The sequence below is a fragment of the Mirounga leonina genome, unplaced genomic scaffold (genome assembly GCF_011800145.1).
Source record: "Mirounga leonina isolate KUSES-001 unplaced genomic scaffold, KU_Mleo_1.0 Mir_366, whole genome shotgun sequence".
Lineage (NCBI taxonomy): Eukaryota > Metazoa > Chordata > Mammalia > Carnivora > Phocidae > Mirounga > Mirounga leonina.
The window spans coordinates 5,385,000-5,404,033 of record NW_023270709.1 but is presented as its reverse complement, the minus strand read 5'-3'; the positions used below and the strand labels follow the sequence as shown (position 1 = coordinate 5,404,033).

At 45.7% G+C, this 19,034-nt stretch overlaps 2 long non-coding RNA genes across 2 annotated transcripts in view; one reads left to right on the top strand and one right to left on the bottom strand.

Moving 5' to 3' along the window:
• LOC118027397 overlaps window positions 1-18,464 on the top strand; it is a 47,831-nt gene extending 29,367 nt beyond the window's left edge. The window contains exons 2-3 of the long non-coding RNA XR_004683803.1: window positions 7,885-8,004; window positions 18,187-18,464. This is a non-coding gene — a long non-coding RNA (uncharacterized LOC118027397). The remainder of the gene's footprint in view (window positions 1-7,884; window positions 8,005-18,186) is intronic.
• On the bottom strand, window positions 9,466-16,907 carry LOC118027398. The gene is made up of 2 exons (XR_004683804.1): window positions 15,744-16,907; window positions 9,466-9,727 (listed from the first exon to the last, which is right to left on the bottom strand). It is a non-coding gene; the product is annotated as an uncharacterized LOC118027398 (long non-coding RNA).
• Window positions 18,465-19,034: the final 570 nt, after the last annotated feature.

Sequence of the window (19,034 nt, the reverse complement as noted above, 5' to 3'; positions counted from 1 at the left end):
GAAGAAGAAGGAGAAAGAAGAAGAAGGAGAAAGAAGAAGAAGGAGAAGAAGAAGAAAATACAGCTCTATGATTAATAATAATCGTAAGTGGAGAATACGTTCCATAAAAGCACAAATTGTATCACAGGGATTTGAATCCGGGTATCTTCAGAGTAGCTTTTGAAGACTTAGAAAGACTTGATTTTGTAAAATATTAAACATACCAATTCATGAGAGCTATTTACCATTTGGGTTACTTACTTATTATGAAACCTTTCTGCACATTATTAAATATAGCATCTGGGTCTAATCAGGAGATAGAGAGCACACAGTAGGGCAAACAGGAGCTTAATATAAAGAATTGTGAACTCTGATAAAAGAGTGAACATAAAATCGAAGACAACTCTGTAAGGTTCCTTTGGGCTGGGAGAGAGTGCCACAGAGAGACACATAGTGCTTGGGTTCAGACCTGTTGGGGAAAGTATGGCTCAGTCCCCACATGGCAAAGAAATTCACTGCTTTGCTCTCGCTGGAGCTGAACTGGAGTTGCTGGGAGAGCAACAGGCCATCCTGGGGGTGCAGGCAAATGGGCAGCATCTGCAAAAGGGGCCTCTGCTTTCCCTGCAGAGGGGACTGTGCTCGGGGTCTGCCCGGCCAAGGCTGCAAGTTGGCAGTGTGTCTGGTCTGTGGCTGGGCCCGCTACACAGGGGTCCTGACGCCACACCATGGGCCGCGGCCCTCACAATAAAGCACCTCAGAGCCTCTTCCTCTGTCCTGGCCAGAGCCCTCCACCAAGGAAGCTTAACATCATGCTTGCTCCAGAGGAGAAATGCTTAAGGGACTTATGTTCATCCTGCAGCAAATATGAGAGGTGGCATTTGGGGCCAAGAGGTAATAACTTGATGATGGGCACATTAAGTCTATTCAGCCAACTTTTCTGTAAGTTTTATTTAACTACAGTCCCATCTGACTTCAGTGGGCTGAGTGGACTGCGTGTCACTTTCCGAAGTCCCAAGGAGGTGGGCAGAGGGTGGGCTCTTCCTCCCCCGAGCCTGCCAGCCTCCGGGCCCCCAGTGCTACCGCCGCTTGCCTTCCTTTGACGCAACCTCGGGAGCAACACTCCTCTGAGGCGGGAAGACCTCAGCTCCACGGAAGAGCGGCACACAGTGCTGAAGTCAGTCCGAAAATAACTGCTGAGCGGGCGCCTGGGGGGTTAAGCATCGGACTCTTGGTTTCGCTCAGGTCATGATCGCAGGGTCCTGAGATCAAGCCCCGCATCAGGCTCTGTGCTCAGCGGGAAGCCTGCTTCAGATTCTCTCCCTCCTTCTCCTACTGACCCTCCCCCTGCTTGCACTCTCTCTAAAATAAATAAATAAATAAAATCTAAAAAAAAAAGAAAGAAAAGACAAGAGAAGAACTGGTTAGAAGCTGCCCCCTCACAAGTCCTCTGAGAAACACCCCAAAGCCTTTCCAGAAGGATTGGCAGTTAGCTAAAAACAAACTCCCCCTCAGTGTAAGGTCAAAACATGCTGGATATACAATTTTTCCTGTAAGTAACGCACCTGTAAATAAGGCAATTTTGATTTCTGTAAGTAATGTAAGCAACTTTGTAAGTAAACAACTGTGTAAGTAAGCAAAGTAAGTAAGCAATTTTGATTTCTGTAAAGCAATTTTCCTGTAAGGCAGTTTTCATTTCTGATTGTGACAGGGACAAATCCTGGTGTCAGCATTAGTAAGGAGAGAAGCCAGTTCCTGTGGTGAAGAGCCTAAAGCGCCCTCACTCTGCATGAGTTTCAGTCCGTAGAACCATTAACCCACCTCCTTTCTAAGCAGGCACGTTCTGCGCCGACAAAGAACGCCTCTCTTCTGCCCTGTGTTCTGTAAGACCATCCTTCATGAAAGCAATTCTAGGATAAGTGCACTTTGCTTTAGACACCCTGAGACACCGGACTCTCCTTGGTATCCACCACCTGCGTCGCAACTTCATCCACACAGCGGAAAGCAGAGTGCAGAAGGTTTGCCTTCGACTCCATCCAAAAGGATTCAGTGAGTCAGCTCTCGGGGGGCCTCGTTAGGAGGCACGGTTCAGCCTCAAGCTTTTTCACACAGCCAGAGAGAGAACAATTAGGGCAAGACAGCCTATCATCCCCCAAGCCTGGTTTTCTCTCTCTGTTCACAATCAGCTCTTTTTTTTTTTTTTTTTAAGATTTTATTTATTTGACAGAGATAGCGAGAGCAGGAACACAAGCAGGGGGAGTGGGAGAGGGAGAAGCAGGCTCCCCACCAAGCAGGGAGCCCGAAGCGGGGCTCGATCCCAGGACCCTGGGATCCTGACCTGAGCCGAAGGCAGACGCTTAACGACTGAGCCACCCAGGCACCTCCTCAATCAGCTCTTACTAACTAATGATTGATCATTAAGGGCCCAGTGGCTGCCACTTTGCTGCGGCAGGTGGGGCAGGAAGTGGAGGAAGGTCGGATGCAGGGACTCACAGCTGTACGAGAGAATCCCAGGGCTTAAATCCCTGCAGGAATCACAGGGAGTGACGCTAGTTTCCCCCGGGTCCTGCTTGGGTGGACATCTCTGCTGCTCCTTTCGTGATGAATCAACAGAAGGCTAATTTATCCTCAGAAAAAGTAATAATTGGGTGAAGAGCAGAAGTGACATCCAATAGGCTCGATAACAACCCTGGAGGGCAAATCCAAATCAGTGTCCTCCAAGGACAGAGACAAATGTGACATTCCCTGCCACGTGTCATAGTTATTTGTGTATGAGTCTGTGCCCCTCTAGTTTAACAATTCATTTAGAATGTGGCCTGTGTTGTCCCCATCTGTAGGCTCTTAAGGTACGGCATTGCACATAACTGCTTGATAAACATTTATGGAATAAAAAATAAACATATCTAATAGATTGGAGGTTTGACTTGATAAGATGAAAAAAAAAACTTTAGGAAATCTAAATTTTCATGGAACTTCTAACCCAAGTATTCCTGAGCACAAACCTGAAGGAAGTCAGATTGACAGCATTTTGGTAGCTCGAAAGAAAATCTTTCACAAGCATCCTGTCCAACCAGCCCTTGAGGACAGCTGGTGCGCTGAACCAGCACCGAGGGCCCCAGCCATGGCAACACCAAAGAGACACAGTGAACCAAACAGAAATGAACCCTTGAGTTTGGTGGGAAACCCTGGACACAGCTCATCTTTATTCTATCTAAACATGAACTGATAATTACTCAGAATCAATCCAGCCAACCTCTTTCACCAAGCAGATCAGACAGGTTTAACATAAATTGGGCTATTTTCCTCCTCCTGTCCTATGGGGGCCGTGTCCTATGTGGTCATAGTAATGTGATCCCCTTGCAAAAGCCTCTTTATATGGTGTTCAAGGACGACTGTGGGTAGTTATGCTGGGCACTGGCTCTGTAAGGTCCGTTCTCTGCTCAAGCACAGGACAAATCAAGGGTCCAGTGAAGGGAGAGCCCATGACAGAGTACAAAACTGTCTTTCCCTTTTCTATTCCTGGAATAATATGTTGCTGACCATCCTGGACTTGATCTGAGTAAGGTTCTAAAGTGTTATGGTTTTGACCCATGCTAAAGGCAATGTTCCTATACTGTGTTTATATACTTGTATGAGACTTTTTTGTATGCCCACAGAGGCCTCCACCTAAGTGTTCACACTGCCCAGCCTACAGCTTTGATCCTGGGAGCAGGCCAGGCACACCTCTGTTTGCGGGTGAGGGCCATGGATCTGAACATATCTCAGAGTTCATCTGCAGTGAGGAAGGCCGTGCGGCACAAAGGTTAGGAGCCTGCACTCTTTGGCAGCAGATCTGGGCTGTGATCCCAGCTCCGAAACTCATTAACTAGGCCGTTTTCTTTCTCTCCAGCATGGATCCCCCACCCCCCACCTTTTACAGGAATACTACTAATGGTACCTACTTGTTGTGCGGATTAAATGCCACACTTCTATAAAGTCTGTTGCCCAGTGAGCAACACCGAGTAAGCATTCTATAAACTTTAGCCATGGTTATGGTCAGTGTTCAATGAAAAAATGAGCTTACCTTCTGGGCTAGGTGTCCAGGAACAGTCTGGGAGTGAAGCTGGAAGGCACCCATGCATCCAGTGTAAGAGGACAGAGTCCGGAGGCTCACTCCAGGACCTGACACCAGAGGGAAGCAAACGCACAGCCTGCTGTCTCTGCCCGCTCCAGTCGCGACCACAGTACTAGGGAGCATCAAATGGTCAGGTCTAGGAGCTTCACTCTGTGTCAGTGTGGATCCAGAGGGTCTTGGGAGCCCCAATCACTTTCTGCAGACATAGGCACACAGTGCTTGAGGACCCTGCGGTACCCAGTTAGCGGCGTCACCACTCGGAACCGGCCAAGCCATGTGATTAGAATCAATACTTTGGGAAAGTGTTGACTCACTCAGACCCCCGATCAATTTGTGAACCATGTTAAAACCAAACAAAAGAAGAGCATGTGACAATCATCAGCGTAAACAAAGACAATGAGGATTTTCCTTCAATTCTCCAGACTTGTCAGGTGGATTGCTTGTTGTGAACCTAAGTGACCTTGATAATCTCGTCTTGGCAATGGCAGGTCCAAGCTGGCCGGCAGCCTGGCCCACAGAAGGAGCAGGGATGACATGAGGAGAACGTCCTGGAGCCACCACCGGGGACAAAGGGCCCTCAAGCCATACTGAGCCTGGAGCCTCGGCATTTACAATTTGTGCTCCGTGCAGTTCTGGCTGCAGCAGTCAGATGTGTGATGTGAGTGCCATTCCCTGGTGCCCTTTGCTAAGTCTGTGTGTGGCACTTACACCCCCTGCATTCTGAAGATACCTGGCTTATGCGATATTAAGAAATATTAAACATATTAGGGGGCGCCTGGGTGGCTCAGTCAGTTAAGCGTCTGCCTTTGGCTCGGGTCATGATCCCAGGGTCCTTGGGATCGAGTACCGCGTCGGGTTCTCTGTTCAGCAGGGAGTCTGCTTCTCTCTCTCCCTCTGCCTGTTGCTTCCCCTGCTTGTGCTCTCTCTAATAAATAAAATCTTTAAAAAAAAAAAAAAGAAATATTAAACATATTAAATAGGAGAAAAAACAAACTTGAAATATCACCAGAATTGGCTTCCTGAATCTTCTCTTGCTCCTCAATCATATCTCTGACCAGAGACCTCTTCTTATAGCCTCCATCTGCTTCAACTCATACTTGAAGACTCTGGGGCTGCAGAGAGATCTTGGGGAGAAATATGCCACACCTAGGTCTTCTCACTCCCGAGCTCAGCCGGCAGCTCATGCAAATCAGAGATCATCCCCAGCAGACAGGGTTAGAAATATTCCTGTCTCTTTTTGATTCTACATGCATTCATTCTTTGGAGTTCTAGTATGCGCTGGGCACCATGGGGTTTCCAATCCTGGTTCCCATTTTCATGAGGTGCACAGTGTGTGAGGGGGAACAAATGGATAAAAGGAACCAAAATATATGGAACAATGTGGGGAAAAAAGATGCTACCTGCTCAACCAGTTATAACTGTCTAATCAACCCTGGAAAACCGAGATTTCAGCCAGAATCATTCAGAATTAATAATCAAAACCCAAGGCAATAATATGTGTATTTAAGTAGTACAGCAAGTCTGGGAGGGTGGAGAGATTAGCTCCACTTAGGGTGGGTCAGGAAGACTTCCCAGACAGGGCGTTCTTGAATGGAATTTTGAAGGATGCCTACGCTTTTCCAGAGAGGAGAGTCCAAGAGATGGCAGGGACAAGATCACTGTGGGCAAAGCGTTTGTGTTGAGAACACTCTGCTGGAGTGTGAGGTCTGTGTGTGCCAGGGCTAGGCTCTGCCTGAGTTTGTGGCAGCCACGGGATGGGTAGGGAGCTGTGACAAGAAAGCAGACCAGGGGTCGGTAGGGCTCTATCAATAAAGTCTTGCACTTTCTTCTGGAAGCAAAGGGCAACAATGAAAGGCGTTTAAGCTGGAAGGTTAACTTAGAGCATGATCAGATTTGTGTTTTAGAGACATCCTTTGGTAGCAATGTAGAAAAGGGCAAGGTGGGAGGTCTGGCAACCAGTTCAGAGATGACTATATAATAAAAAATTCCAGGGCAGCATGTGGCCCAGCCTTATGAAACCTGAGGGTCTCATATTCTAAGAAACAACAATAAAAAGCAATTCCAGTCTTCCCTTGTGCTTCCAAAACTGCTAAAGGGAATAGCAACACAACTTGGCAGTTCTTTCTCTTCAGCAATCCACACTCCCTAAAGGTGAGCGCCTGGAGAGCAGGGATTCTATCTTGCTTATTCTTGCATCCGTAGTTTTTAGAATAGTATTTGGAGCTTCACAGATACTGTGTGAGTAGTTTTTGACTCCACTGTGGAGTTTCTCATACTCCAAAGCCAGCTCTTCCCACCCTCAGCCCCTGGGGCCTATCTCCTTCTTCCCATTTCCTCTCTTGGCACCTCACAAGCCTGGGCACTCACCTGGCAGTCTGCTCTGCATGGAGGCTGGTATAAAGCTCTGGGGATAAAGATGAGAGCCTTTTATGGAAAAGAGGCTGAGAACACTTAAATATGAATGACTTGTGCATCTGTCCCAGGAGGGATATTCCAGGTGAGAGGTGATAAGGACCTGAACCCAGGCGCTAGTAATGGGAGGAACGCAAGGATGGCTAGGACCCATGATGTTACAGAGAAGCGTCCACAGAACTGCCTCCCTGTAGACTAGAGAGCTGGAATGTCATCATGACTGAAAGGAGGACTACTTTGATTTGTTCCCTGAACATGCATGTGGGCTCCAAAGTTAGTAAGTTATCCACCCTGAACCTGAGCATACTACACGTCAGAGAGCATACTACACTAAATGCCTTTGGCATAAAAACATTTTTTAAATCATGTGCATAACCCCCATTAGCTCACCGTGATCTATGTCTTACAGATGGAGAAACTGAGGCACTGAGAAGATAGGTGCTTGCCTGATGTCAGGGTTAGTGGCAGAACTGGGACTCAGACACAAATCTGTACAGTGTTGGAGATCAAACCACTAGGCTACAGTATATGTAAGAGTTTTCAAATACTGGGGCACCTGGGTGGTGCAACTGACTCTTGGTTTCAGCTCAGGTCATGATCTCCGGGTTGTGAGCCTGAGGCCTGCATCGGGCTCCATGCTCAGCATGGAGTCTGCTTGAGATTCTCTCTCCCTCTCCCTCTACCCTTTCCCCTGTTCTTGCTCTCTCTCTGCAATAAATAAAGCTTTAAAAAAAAGTTTTTAAATACTGATTTGTCTTGAGGGAAGAAAAATTAGCATCTGTCCTGGTGTCCTAATTGTTTTTAAACTTTACTTGCCACCTCTCTCTCTGTCTCTCAGCCTACTATTGTTTGGGTGGAAAAGAGAGGGAAAGAATGATGGTGTATAAGAGCATATTTATGAGAAAACCTCTCAGTATAATTATTTTTGGTAACTTACGACTTATTATCTAGTGATATCAGATAATGTAGTAATCAATCAAAAATATTTTGTACACTTATTCTATTTAGATATCTATACTGGACATTGAAAGACTCTTTGAGAAAAGCAAAAACCAATACAAATTTTGGGGCCAAATGGGACTCGTAGAGTCTAGTAATGTTGACTAACTTCTCAGGCTCGTAAGCTCATCTGGTTATCTCTTGGGCAGTGGCTCAAAAGGCTCATTTGTCTGCCCTCGGACTATGGGTGTCTGTTGGTAACTTTGACATGTTAAGGGGGTACCATTAGTTCCTTCCCCTAAACCCCATTCCTGGTCCTTATGTTGGCATTCAATATATGGCCATAGTTGATTTCCTATGAAGAAAAAAAGGTAACCTTTGAATAGGGGATTAAAACATTGATCTAGTAGCTCACCAGCAATATCTTTCCTTGTGACCTTCAGCTCAAAAGCCACAGCATACGGATCAGAAACAGCGATGAAGTAGCCCTGCTTGCTGAGTTCATCCACTGCCACTTTTTCAAGGCTCCATTGAAAGACCTGGGTTCTTGGTGCACAGAGATGGTGAGCACTTTCCTTTTTTCCTACTTTTTTTGAAGTACAGCTGACACACCATGTTACATTAGTTTCAGATGTACAGCATAGTGATTCCACAACTCTCTATGTCGTGCTGTGTAGCAACCATGTTACCGCACCTTGCTATTAAATACCATGTTCTCTATTCCCTGGGCTGCACCTTTTATCCCTGTCATTTACTTCCCCAGGTGAGCACTTTCTCACCTAAATCTGAAGAAGAAAATAAAACTTTCTGGGAAAAAAAATTCTTCTTGGCCATGATTCAAGGAAGAAGAAAACCATTAGCAAATACTGTATTTAAGTGCATCACCATATTCAAAGCAGAGAAGTAAGGTTTTTAGTGCATACTTCTTAAAAAAAGTGATCATTTTATATTGTTTAAAGTGGTAATTTGCAAGGTTCACTTTCACTGGATTTTACAATTAGAAAATAGAGTGGAATAAATCATGTCTTATCAGGATGAAGCAAGCAAACTTTATTAAAAGTCTCATATAATTTGGTTATTTTGGGTGAGAGATTTTAACCCTGTTCTTGGAAAAATAAATGGAGTTCATGCTCTATGCTGAATGACAGGGGCTCTAACATTTTGCCTTTAGCCATGACCACACCCTGATAAATATCAATCTGATTGTAAGAACGGAGTTATGTTTTCTTCTCCAAGCCCACACTCAAACCACCGTGGAAAGAACTGACCTAAGATTCAGCAAGCCTGAGACTGATTCTGCTTTGGGTGGTGATACAGGCAGCAGAGAGGAATCCAAACTGGTGATGGCTCACATGCTCTGCTTATGTCCTGCACCTCACCACCCCTGGTTCAGAGCACTAGCATTTCAGAAGTCCCTGTGAGACTCTTCATCCTTCTGGAAGGCGAAAATGGCAGACGCTTTCTGTGCGGGATGGGTTGCAACAAAGGCCGAACACTAAAGTGTGAGCCAGAGCAACTACAATTAAAATAATAAATCCCTGATTTTGTAGGATTTGTTCAGGCCCTAAAAAGGGAATATATACGTAATGCTAAAATTATCAGCTTCAGGCCATTCTCCGAAGAATAGGAATTTGTCCTTTTTTTTTTTTTTTTCCCGTGAAGATTTTATGGCTCCAATTTGGATATTGCGAAAAGGAGGAACCTCTGTTAGCTGTGAATTATCCGCCTGCCCTAACCCCTCATTTCCCGACGTGGCCCTTCCCAGCCAAGGAGGAGCCAAGAAAGGTCGGCCGTGCTGCAGCTGCTGCCCGAGCCCACGCAGAGGTGCTGGAGAGAGCCAGCCCTACCTCAAATGCACCTGGCTAGAGTCATCTGCCTGCACCAGCTTGGCACACCAAGCCTTCATTTTCTTCCAGTTAACCCATAGGTCCCTAAATGCCCTTATTAGTTAGGCTCCCCCCGCCCACTACCCTTACATTACACAAGAACCTTGGGGGTTTTCTCAGGGTTTTTGCTTCCAAACCTTGAGACGTGAGAGACTTGGAAAGTCAGCTCTGTCCACCAGCACTGGTGCTTCTGACCGTGATATTTTGGGGTCACTGCTGAGTTTATGACCTGCATGGCCTCACGGACATTTGTTCGCTGGGATGGTCATGTTCCTGGATGGTTCAGAGCATTCATGGTCCTCGGGTTCCCTGCAGTGGGCTCCTAAGGGACAACTCATTCAGCTTCCATTCCCTCAGCCACTGTCCCCAGTGCAGAGCATCCCGCCTGGGCAGTTGGCATCTACAACAATAAGGATTTAGATTACTTTACTATTATTACTTTTTAAAAACAAACGATTTCACATATGTAAAAGTAAGTGTTATATAAATATGACTTAAAGGGCAGTAAAATGAATAAGCAAGTAACTACCATCTAATTTAACAAACATTAATACACCTTTAAAGAACTTTTTGTCCCTTCCCATCATGACTATGCTGAATATTCCCTTATAATTCTACCATTTCAGTATGTATCCCCAAATAATTTTTTATTTGGCATGTTTTTATACTTAGTTTAAGTGATATTTTGTGACTTTTTCCCCCAACTCGACTCATGATTATGAGATGTATACACCTTGATGTGGGTACCTATAGTTAATTATTTTTTAGTGGGTAGTAAAATGTGTAAATGCTCAGATTTACATGGTACATTTTCTAAAGTTGGCTGTTTTAATTTAGATTTTACTCTCTATATGTTATTTTTGTCAAGCATTTTAGTTCTATCTGCTTTTTAACCCTATGAGTCAGATAGTATGGTTATTGATTTTATAGTTATTGTTTGTCTAGATTAACCCAAGTTTGCCATTTTCCTTGCTCCCCATTTCCTATTGTATTTCAGGCCTTCCTTCCTTCTTTCTGAGTCATTGCACTTCTAAAAAAATGCAACTTTCAGAAATTCCTTTAGTAATGTCTGTTCACAACAAACTGTATTTTTTGATTTTGTGAAATGTCTTTATTTTACTCTAATAATGGAAATAGAGGTTTTGATTTATAGTTATCTTTTTTGCAATGTGTTGATGATACTATTTCATCATTTTCTGGTTTATGTTGCTGTTATTGGGAAATCAGTTGTCACTTAAGTTGTTGTTCCTTTATAGGTGATATGTCTGTTCTTTCCATTTTTCTTTTGTGTTAAGCAGTTTCATGATGCTATTCTGTGTATAGGTTTTCTTTTATTTAGCTTGCTTGAGACATGTGGTACTTATTAAATCAGAGGTACTAATATCCTTCATAAACTCTGGGACATTTGCAGATATTGTAGATTTTGAAATTATGATACTTCCCCATTTTCTCATTCAAGAAACCCAATTAAAAATATGGCAGGTCTTTTTACTCTCTTCTTTATGCCTAGTGAGTCTATCTTTCATCCTTTCCATTTCGTTCCTTATTTGTCCACATCTATCTTTTAGCTCACTAATTCTCTCTTCATCTATGTCTAATCTACTGTTTAACCTCCACTGATTTTTCAAATCTATCTGGTCACTTTTGAATGTCTCTTCTATATCGTTCAGTGTTTGATTCCATTTTTACTTCTTTAAAGGTTTTACACTGGGACACCTGGGTGGCTCAGTCGGTTAAGCTTCTGCCTTCAGCTCAGGTCATGATCCCAGGGTCCTGGGATCGAGTCCTACATCGGACTCCTTGCTCATCGGGGAGCCTGCTTCTTTGTCTGCTGCTCCCCCTGCTTGTGCCCGCACTCTCTCTCTCTCTCTCTGACAAATAAATAAAATCTTTAAAAAATAAAAAAAATTAAGATTTATACTTCATTATTTTGCATTATGTATCTCATAATGCTGATATTTGAAACTATGGGAGATAAAATCTATTGGTTGGTGTTTCTGCTTGTTCTCAGCTGTGGCATTTTGTTTCCTCGTGTGTCTGGCAATTTTGGGGGGCTTATACTAGGCTGATTGTAATCAGGGAGAATCCTGACAGGAGTGAGATGATGTTTTTTTGTTTTTCTCCAGGGCAAATTTATATTTACTTCTTCCCTAACTGAAGGTTCTCATCATTTCGGGCCACTTTATTTATATAGCTTTCCCCTACTCTGTAAATGTGGGTAGATTAAATTCCATTCCCAAATCCTATAGTACAAGAGAGTTGTTTTTTTTCAGCCTAGAGCTGAGATGGAGATAGACAGGTTAGCCCCCTGTCTCCCGTTAAAGGCAGATGTCATCTTCTTTTTTTTTTTTTTTTTTAAGATTTTATTTATTTATTTGAGACAGAGAGAATGAGAGAGAGAGAGCACATGAGAGGGAGGAGGGTCAGAGGGAGAAGCAGGCTCCCTGCCAAGCAGGGAGCCCAATGTGGGACTCGATCCCGGGACTCCAGGATCAGGACCTGAGCCGAAAGCAGTCGCTTAACCAACTGAGCCACCCAGGCGCCCGGCAGATGTCATCTTCTACCCACCGTCTCACAAGTGGCCCCATTTATGTAAGGTCTCAGCGCAGCTGCCCAGGTTGCACAGACCCAACTCTGGTCTCTTGCTCCTTCTCGCTAGGGTACTGCAATCAGCATTTGACCCTGAGATAGCCTAAGGCTCTGCATTTGTTCATCATCCTGCTATCAGCAACTAGTTGGTTTTTTTGTTGCTGTGGGGCAAGATTGGTGGGTGGGGGTAGGGAGAGAAAGGGCTGGGGATACACTTGAACATTTCCCTTAGTCTCTGACAATCTCAGTAATGCATTTAAAAGTGTGTTTGTTGTATCACTCAGCATCAGGGAAATACAAATCAAAACCACAATGAGATACCACCTCACACCAGTCAGAATGGCTAAAAATTAACAAATCAGGAAACGACAGATGTTGGCAGGGATGCAGAGAAAGGGGAACCCTCCTACATATTGGTGGGAATGCGAGCAGGTGCAGCCACTCTGGAAAACAGTATGGAGGTTCCTCAAAAAGTTGAAAATAGAGCCACTGTATGACCCAGCAATTGCACTACTGGGTATTTACCCCAAAGATACAGATGTAGTGAAAAGAAGGGGCACCTGCACCCCAATGTTTATAGCAGCAACGTCCACAATAGCCAAACTATGGAAAGAGCCTAGATGTCCATCAACAGATGAATGGATGAAGAAGATGTGGTGTATATGTACCACGGAATATTATGCAGCCATCAAAAAATGAAATCTTGCCATTTGCAACAACATGGATGGAACTAGAGGGTATTATGCTAAACGAAATAAGTCAATCAGAGAAAGACATGTATCATATGATCTCACTGATATGTGGAATTTAAGACACAAGGCAGAGGATCATCGGGGAAGAGAGGAAAAAATGAAACAAGATGAAACCAGAGAGGGAGACAAACCATAAGAGACTCTTAATCTTGGGAAACAAACTGAGGGTTGCTGAAGGGGAGGGGGGTGGTGGATGGGGGAACTAAGTGATGGATATTGGGGATAGTATGTGTTGTAGTGAGCACTGGGTGTTATATAAGACTGATGAATCACAGACCTGTACCCCTACAACCAATAATACATTATATGTTAATTGAATTTAGATTTTTTAAAAAGTGTGTTTGTTGTGATTTGTCTGGCCTCTAGAAGTTTTACTGCAGGAGGGCTCTTCAGAAATCTCATCTAGGGCGCCTGGGTGGCTCAGTCGTTAAGCATCTGCCTTCGGCTCAGGTCATGATCCCAGGGTCCTGGGATCGAGTCCCACATCGGGCTCCCTGCTCAGCGGGAAGCCTGCTTCTCCCTCTCCCACTCCCCCTGCTTGTGTTCCTGTTCTTGCTGTCTCTCTCTGTCATATAAATAAAATCTTAAAAAAAAAAAAAGAAATCTTATCTGCCACAGAGCAGGAAATGAAAGTCTAGGTCGGGTTTTCAACCTCAACCAGACACTTGGCAAAAGAATCCCTGACCCAAAAAACATTAGGTTTTTATTGAGCAGAAGGCCTCAGCTTAGACTTCTTTTCCCACTATGAACTCCTCTCTAGGGTCTTTGAGGGTCATTTTTTAAAATGGCCTCTGTTCAGTGCTGCTTTCCCCCCAACTCCGACCCCCTGGGTGGAGTTCCCCAACCTGAATGGTTCTGAGCACAAAGTCTGAAAAAGGCTGCTTTGGTTTGAGTCTCAGCTTTTCCCTTGCAGTGGTGGGACCCTAGTCAAGTTACTTCAACTTTGTAAGTCTCAGTTTGCGCATCTGTAAAAAGGACATAATAATAAAATCTTCCATACCGCCAGCTCATGCTGGGAGAAATCAGACAAAATACAGTCCTTCCATCAGTGCTACAGGAATTCAAGTGACACAGGATCAGATTCCTGATAAGCTTTGTCCTTAATACATTTTAATGAAACAAACAACTGAGTGGATTTACATTTCAAAGCATCCATCCCACTTTATGGAAAGAAACAGTGAGAGACAAATAGAAATCAGACATATCAGTCTGAGTCTGGATCAGCCCCAGGACCACTGGGGATCCCAGACAGTATTTCAGACCGTTTCTGGAACCTCAGGAAAAAATATTACAATTTGACAGGACTAAGGGTCTACTGGAATCTTGCACAGCAGGTGGGGTAACTTTGGAAGCCAGACTCCCCTTTTTTCATAGATGGGGAAACTAAGGCCCAAATAGTTTGATCAGCTTGTTCAAGGCTACTCTGTCAGTTACTGGCAGAACTGGGCCTGAACTCAGGACTTGGTCCTGCCCTCTGCTGCCTCCCTTAGGTCTCCACAAGGGCAGATTCTCCATCTTCTTTGTTCATCAGGAACTATATACTTAACCCATTTGGTGAGGAAAAGAATGTGATATATTAGTATAAACTTTATTCTAATCTTATATGCCTTTAGGTATGTTCTTATGTCATTGTAATCAGATTCCAAAATGAATTTGTGTTTTCTTTTCCCTGGAGTATTTCATATTTTCATGGAGATACTAACCGTGCTTGTTGGATTCTTTAGGATTGTACTAATTGCAATTATTATAAAACCATGTAAGAAAAAGGGCGATGTATTTTGCATGACTGAAGAACTGAAGAAACTTCAGCTTCAGGCAAAGATGGTTCCAGGTGTTCAAAGGCTGTCCTTAGGAAGCTGTCTCTGTATACAGCAGAGATGAGATTCCCTCAGTGTTGGCTCCACCTGCAGGCCAATGCTCTCTATGTCATGGCCTTTGGCCGATTTACATGGTCACAGGTCCAAGTCCAGAAGCAAAACAAGTGTCCTCTTTCCCAGATCAGTGAATTCCTGAGTGCAATCTCATTGCCTGGCTTGGCTTGTCTCGGGCACGGAACACTGATCGATCAGGTCGGTCAGGTGCCACTCCTGGGTACTGAGATGTCACCCCTATCAAGACCACATGGCTTGGTGAAAGGGCATGATTACCAAAGGAAAATCAGGGTGTTGCCACCAGAAGAAACAGAAACAAATATGGGACAGGCAAAGGTGACTGTGACCCCGGCCATCCTAGTAACTCTGTGGATGACCATGGCGTTCTTCATCATTACCCTGGCACTTAGGTTGCTTCCAAAGAGGAACCAGATGCTCTGGGTTCAAATCCCACATCTGCTTCTCTATAGCTGTGACCCTCGGGCAAGTGTCGTCATCTAACTTTGCCTCGGTTTCCTCAGATGTGAGGTGGAGACAGCAACGGTACTTGCTCATAGGCCTGTTACGAGGATTAGAGGTGCTAATAATACATGTAAAGCATTTATATCAGCCCCTGGCATATATTAAGTATCCATACATGTTAGCGACTATTACTCATTACTATAAAGAGCATTGCTAAAAAAGCAAACTTTTAATTTAGATAATTAAGTTCACTCTCAGTGTACTTCCTTAGACTACATTCCTGTAGGTGGAATTTTCTGGTCAAAGCTCCGCTGTGCTTCTAGCTCCTGTTATTTGCTGCCAGGGCGCTCTGGGCAGCGCAGAGCCAACAGCGTGCCCTTGTGCCGCTACGATCCTAGCGATCTCAAGCCCTCTAGTCCTGCACTTTCCTTTCAGGGCAAACAGACTAACGGGAGCACACATGGGATGGGGATGATCGGAGAGCAGCCTGGGACTGGCTGCGCTGCCCCACCGAGGCTCCTCCGTCTTCCCACTACCCACCTGCTCGCGCATGCGCCGTCTCTCTCCTCCATCCCCATCTTGCTGCCTTTTCCGGGGCTTCAGGTGCCCTTCTTGAGACCTGTGCCTAGTGCCCTCTCCCATGCTCTCCAGCTGCCAGAACTACTCCGAATACCCTGACACTTTTCTTACATCGAGCAACGTTAAGTTTCTTTCCTCCACCCAAACTAGGTGTGGGACCTACCTCTGCACAACCAAAGAGAACTTCCCGAATCCAAATCAGGCCCCACGCTCCTAAGAAAAACGTTGTCTTGCCTTAGATGTGACTGCGGTCATTTCCTGTTTTTTCTTTCATCGGCAATTCCCACTGCCCTGCTGATGCTGAGTGTGTCTTTAAGTCTTTCAGCAATGAGGTTTCAAAACTCAGCAATGTCTGAGGGAACTCAGTGCTATGGGAGCTAATGAGCTATATAATAAGGTCCTGGCCCTTGAAGTGCTAACAGTTTTGGTTGGAAGGCAGAACTAACATCCTTGGCATACGGGAGGCCAAGTTTTCCCAGGGAAGTCGGGTTTCGGGAACCTGGGAAGACAGCGAGGAGTCTTCCCCTTGAACTTCTGGTCCTCTAACCCCCTTGTGGGAAGAGGCAGCATCCCCTGGTTGGTTAGAGATCCACCCTCTGACATTTAGAGTTGGTCTTCAGCGACCTGCAGTGTGGCATCTGCTTCCTGCCTTGAGGAATCCTGGGGTCCAGCAACCCCACGCAGACTGCAGGATGAGGCTCTAAAGGCTGGCGCTGCTCCCTGTCTACGTGGCATGCTTGCGGCAGCGGCAGCCCGCTGGGCATGAGGGAGGAGGAGCCAAGTTCATGATGCCCGAATGCATCCCAGAGGCATCAGTGAAAACAAAGATGACGGCCTCCAGGGCATTTCTCCTGGCGCTGCTGGTCGTCCCCAGACGACAACCCCAATCAAGAGCCAGGGGCCAGTTTCAGCAAGCACAGGAGCAGAAGAGAAACCAGGGAGTGAGCGATGAGGTCCAGTCAGGTATCCATGCATTCCTTCTACCTGGTGTGCACAGGGATGCACACTCACCACTGGGAAGCTGGTCTTGCTGAGAGCCAGACTGCAGCCTGTGATCCAACCTGGGGCCCTGGGCAGGGTGCAGACCTCATTTCTCCTGGGGTAGGGGCTCCTCACACTGACACAGTCTTGTCTAAGACTGCTTTCATGGAGCCAACAGTCTAGTGACGGAGACAAACATTAATCAGATGCCTCCAGTGTTTGAAATGTGTATGAAAATGTCCTCCTGTGTTTCTCAAGTAAACACAATACCACAGAGATTTTTTTTGAGAGAGCGAGCAAGCACATGCATGCACATGAGGGGGGAGGGCAGAGGGAAAGGGAGAGGGAGAGAATCTTAAGCAGGCTCCACGCTCAGCATGGAGCCCAGTGTGGGGCACGATCCCACCACCCTGAGATCATGACCGGAGCTGAAATCAAGAGTCAAGACGCTTCACCGACTGAACCATCTAGGTGCCGCACACTGAGAATTTTTTTTAAGGCAGAAGTACAGGGCATAGGACAGGACATCCAGCTCCATCCAAGGGGTTGTGGAGGGCTTCCTTAAGTGACATGGGAGGTGGCTTGGGCGATGAGATGGGCAGAGCACTGCTGCCAGAGGGAGCAGCCCCTGCACCAAGACTGAGAGTGAGAAGTCCAGTATGGCTGGGATGTAGACAGAGTAGCCAGAAAGCCTGTATAGGAGAGAGGGTCACATGCTGTACCTTACACACCAGCTCAAGGACTCTGGACATTTCCTAAGAGCCCTGAGAAGCCCCTGAAGGATGAACAGGCCTCAAGAATGGCATAAGCTGTGTGTGTGTGTGTGTGCGTGTGCGCACGCGCACACACTTAAAATTTTGAGTGCTCTAAGCATTCTGTAGAAAATGGGTTGTAAGGGACAGACATGCATAAGGGAAAATTAGCTAGGTGGTTGTTGCAATAATCCAGGCGAGAAAAGGTGGTATCCTGGATGAGCATGGTAGAACTGTGGATGGAAATAATGGGCAAATGAAACGCAGGTAGAAGGTGGAGTCAGCAAGACATGAAGCTTGATTGGGGGTAGTCCAGGTGAGGCCCAGGTTTGGGGCCCGACATCGGAGGAATGTTCCTGCCACTTATTGAGATAAGGGGTGGTGAGGGGGGTTTGGGTAGGGGGACGAACTCGGTGACGACACGTTGAATCGGAGGTGCCAAGAAGACAGTCAAGTAGAATTCTCCAAGGATCAGTAACTTTGAGAGATTCCAGAGGCAGAGTCTGATGGGGAAATAGTGCCAAAAAAGAAAGCCGGGCACAGCGAAAATAACAAAAAAGATACCAGACCTTGAACCTTGACCGGCAGCGCTGAGGCAGGGCGGAGCGAGCCAGCCCCTTCTTGCTCACCTGGAGCCTGCTCTGGGCTAGGTGGGAAACTCAGGCAGCAAGTATAGCTGAATAATGCAAGGCTGGGGGTACCAGCCACACCCTGAGAAAGTCTGTGTGCAACTCCTGACCCCACAAAGTTTAACTACTAACGGCCTACTGTTGACTGGAAGCCTTAGTGATAACATACAAAGTCCACTAACACATATTTTCTATATGCATTTACTATATTCTTACAATAATATATTTTTCTTAAAATTTTCAGCGTTTCTAGGCTACAGGATTCACCTGGAAGTTTTTGCAAATTGTTGGAACTCCCCCCAAATTTTTCCAATGTACTTATGGAAAAAAAAATCCACGTGTAAGTGGACTGCAGTTCAAGCCCATGTCGTTCACAGGTCAAGTGTACTTGGCTGAGGAATCTGCAAATGAGCAACTGTGAATGAACTGTACAGAGACAGCAAGAATCCCAGCGGAGAAAGCCAATCTTCTGGGCAGCGGCTGGCTGGCACCCGGGCAAGGCAGCTGGTGTGAGATCACCGCGCATCGGGCCACGTACAGCTTCTCAGCGCCGGCACATCTGGTCCGTGGCCAACATCCGAGAGGTGCCAGCAATGCTAAGAAACCTCTGCGGAAAAGAGCCTCAAACCCACTGATCTTGAAAAGAGGAGAAAAAAGAAAGGCTTCACGTTGAAGACAGAACTACAAACGTAAAGGCAACCGGTTTGCCTACCGACATCACAGTGGAGGCCTTTATACAGCTTCTAACTTGGCATGATTATGAATTCCCCGGACAGAATTTATGGTCAAGTTTTACAAAGATAAACCAAGGGAATCTTAAAGCAGATGGGCTTTGCAGTTATTTGAAGAGGGACTCTGGAATGTGCAATAATGCTTTTGGATGAAGATCAAATTAGAAGCTAGAAATCGCATAGTGAGGGAGCTCAGTTTCAACGGGAGGGGAAGAGGGGGCATCAGCAAGGAAGAGGTGCGAGGACCACAGGTAGGGGCTGGCTCTGTAATAAAAGCAGTTGGACTGTTGGAATGCTTGTGGAATGCCCCAAGGGGGAGTGCTCATCACCAAAATGTTTCATCCCATGGATTTTGAGCTGG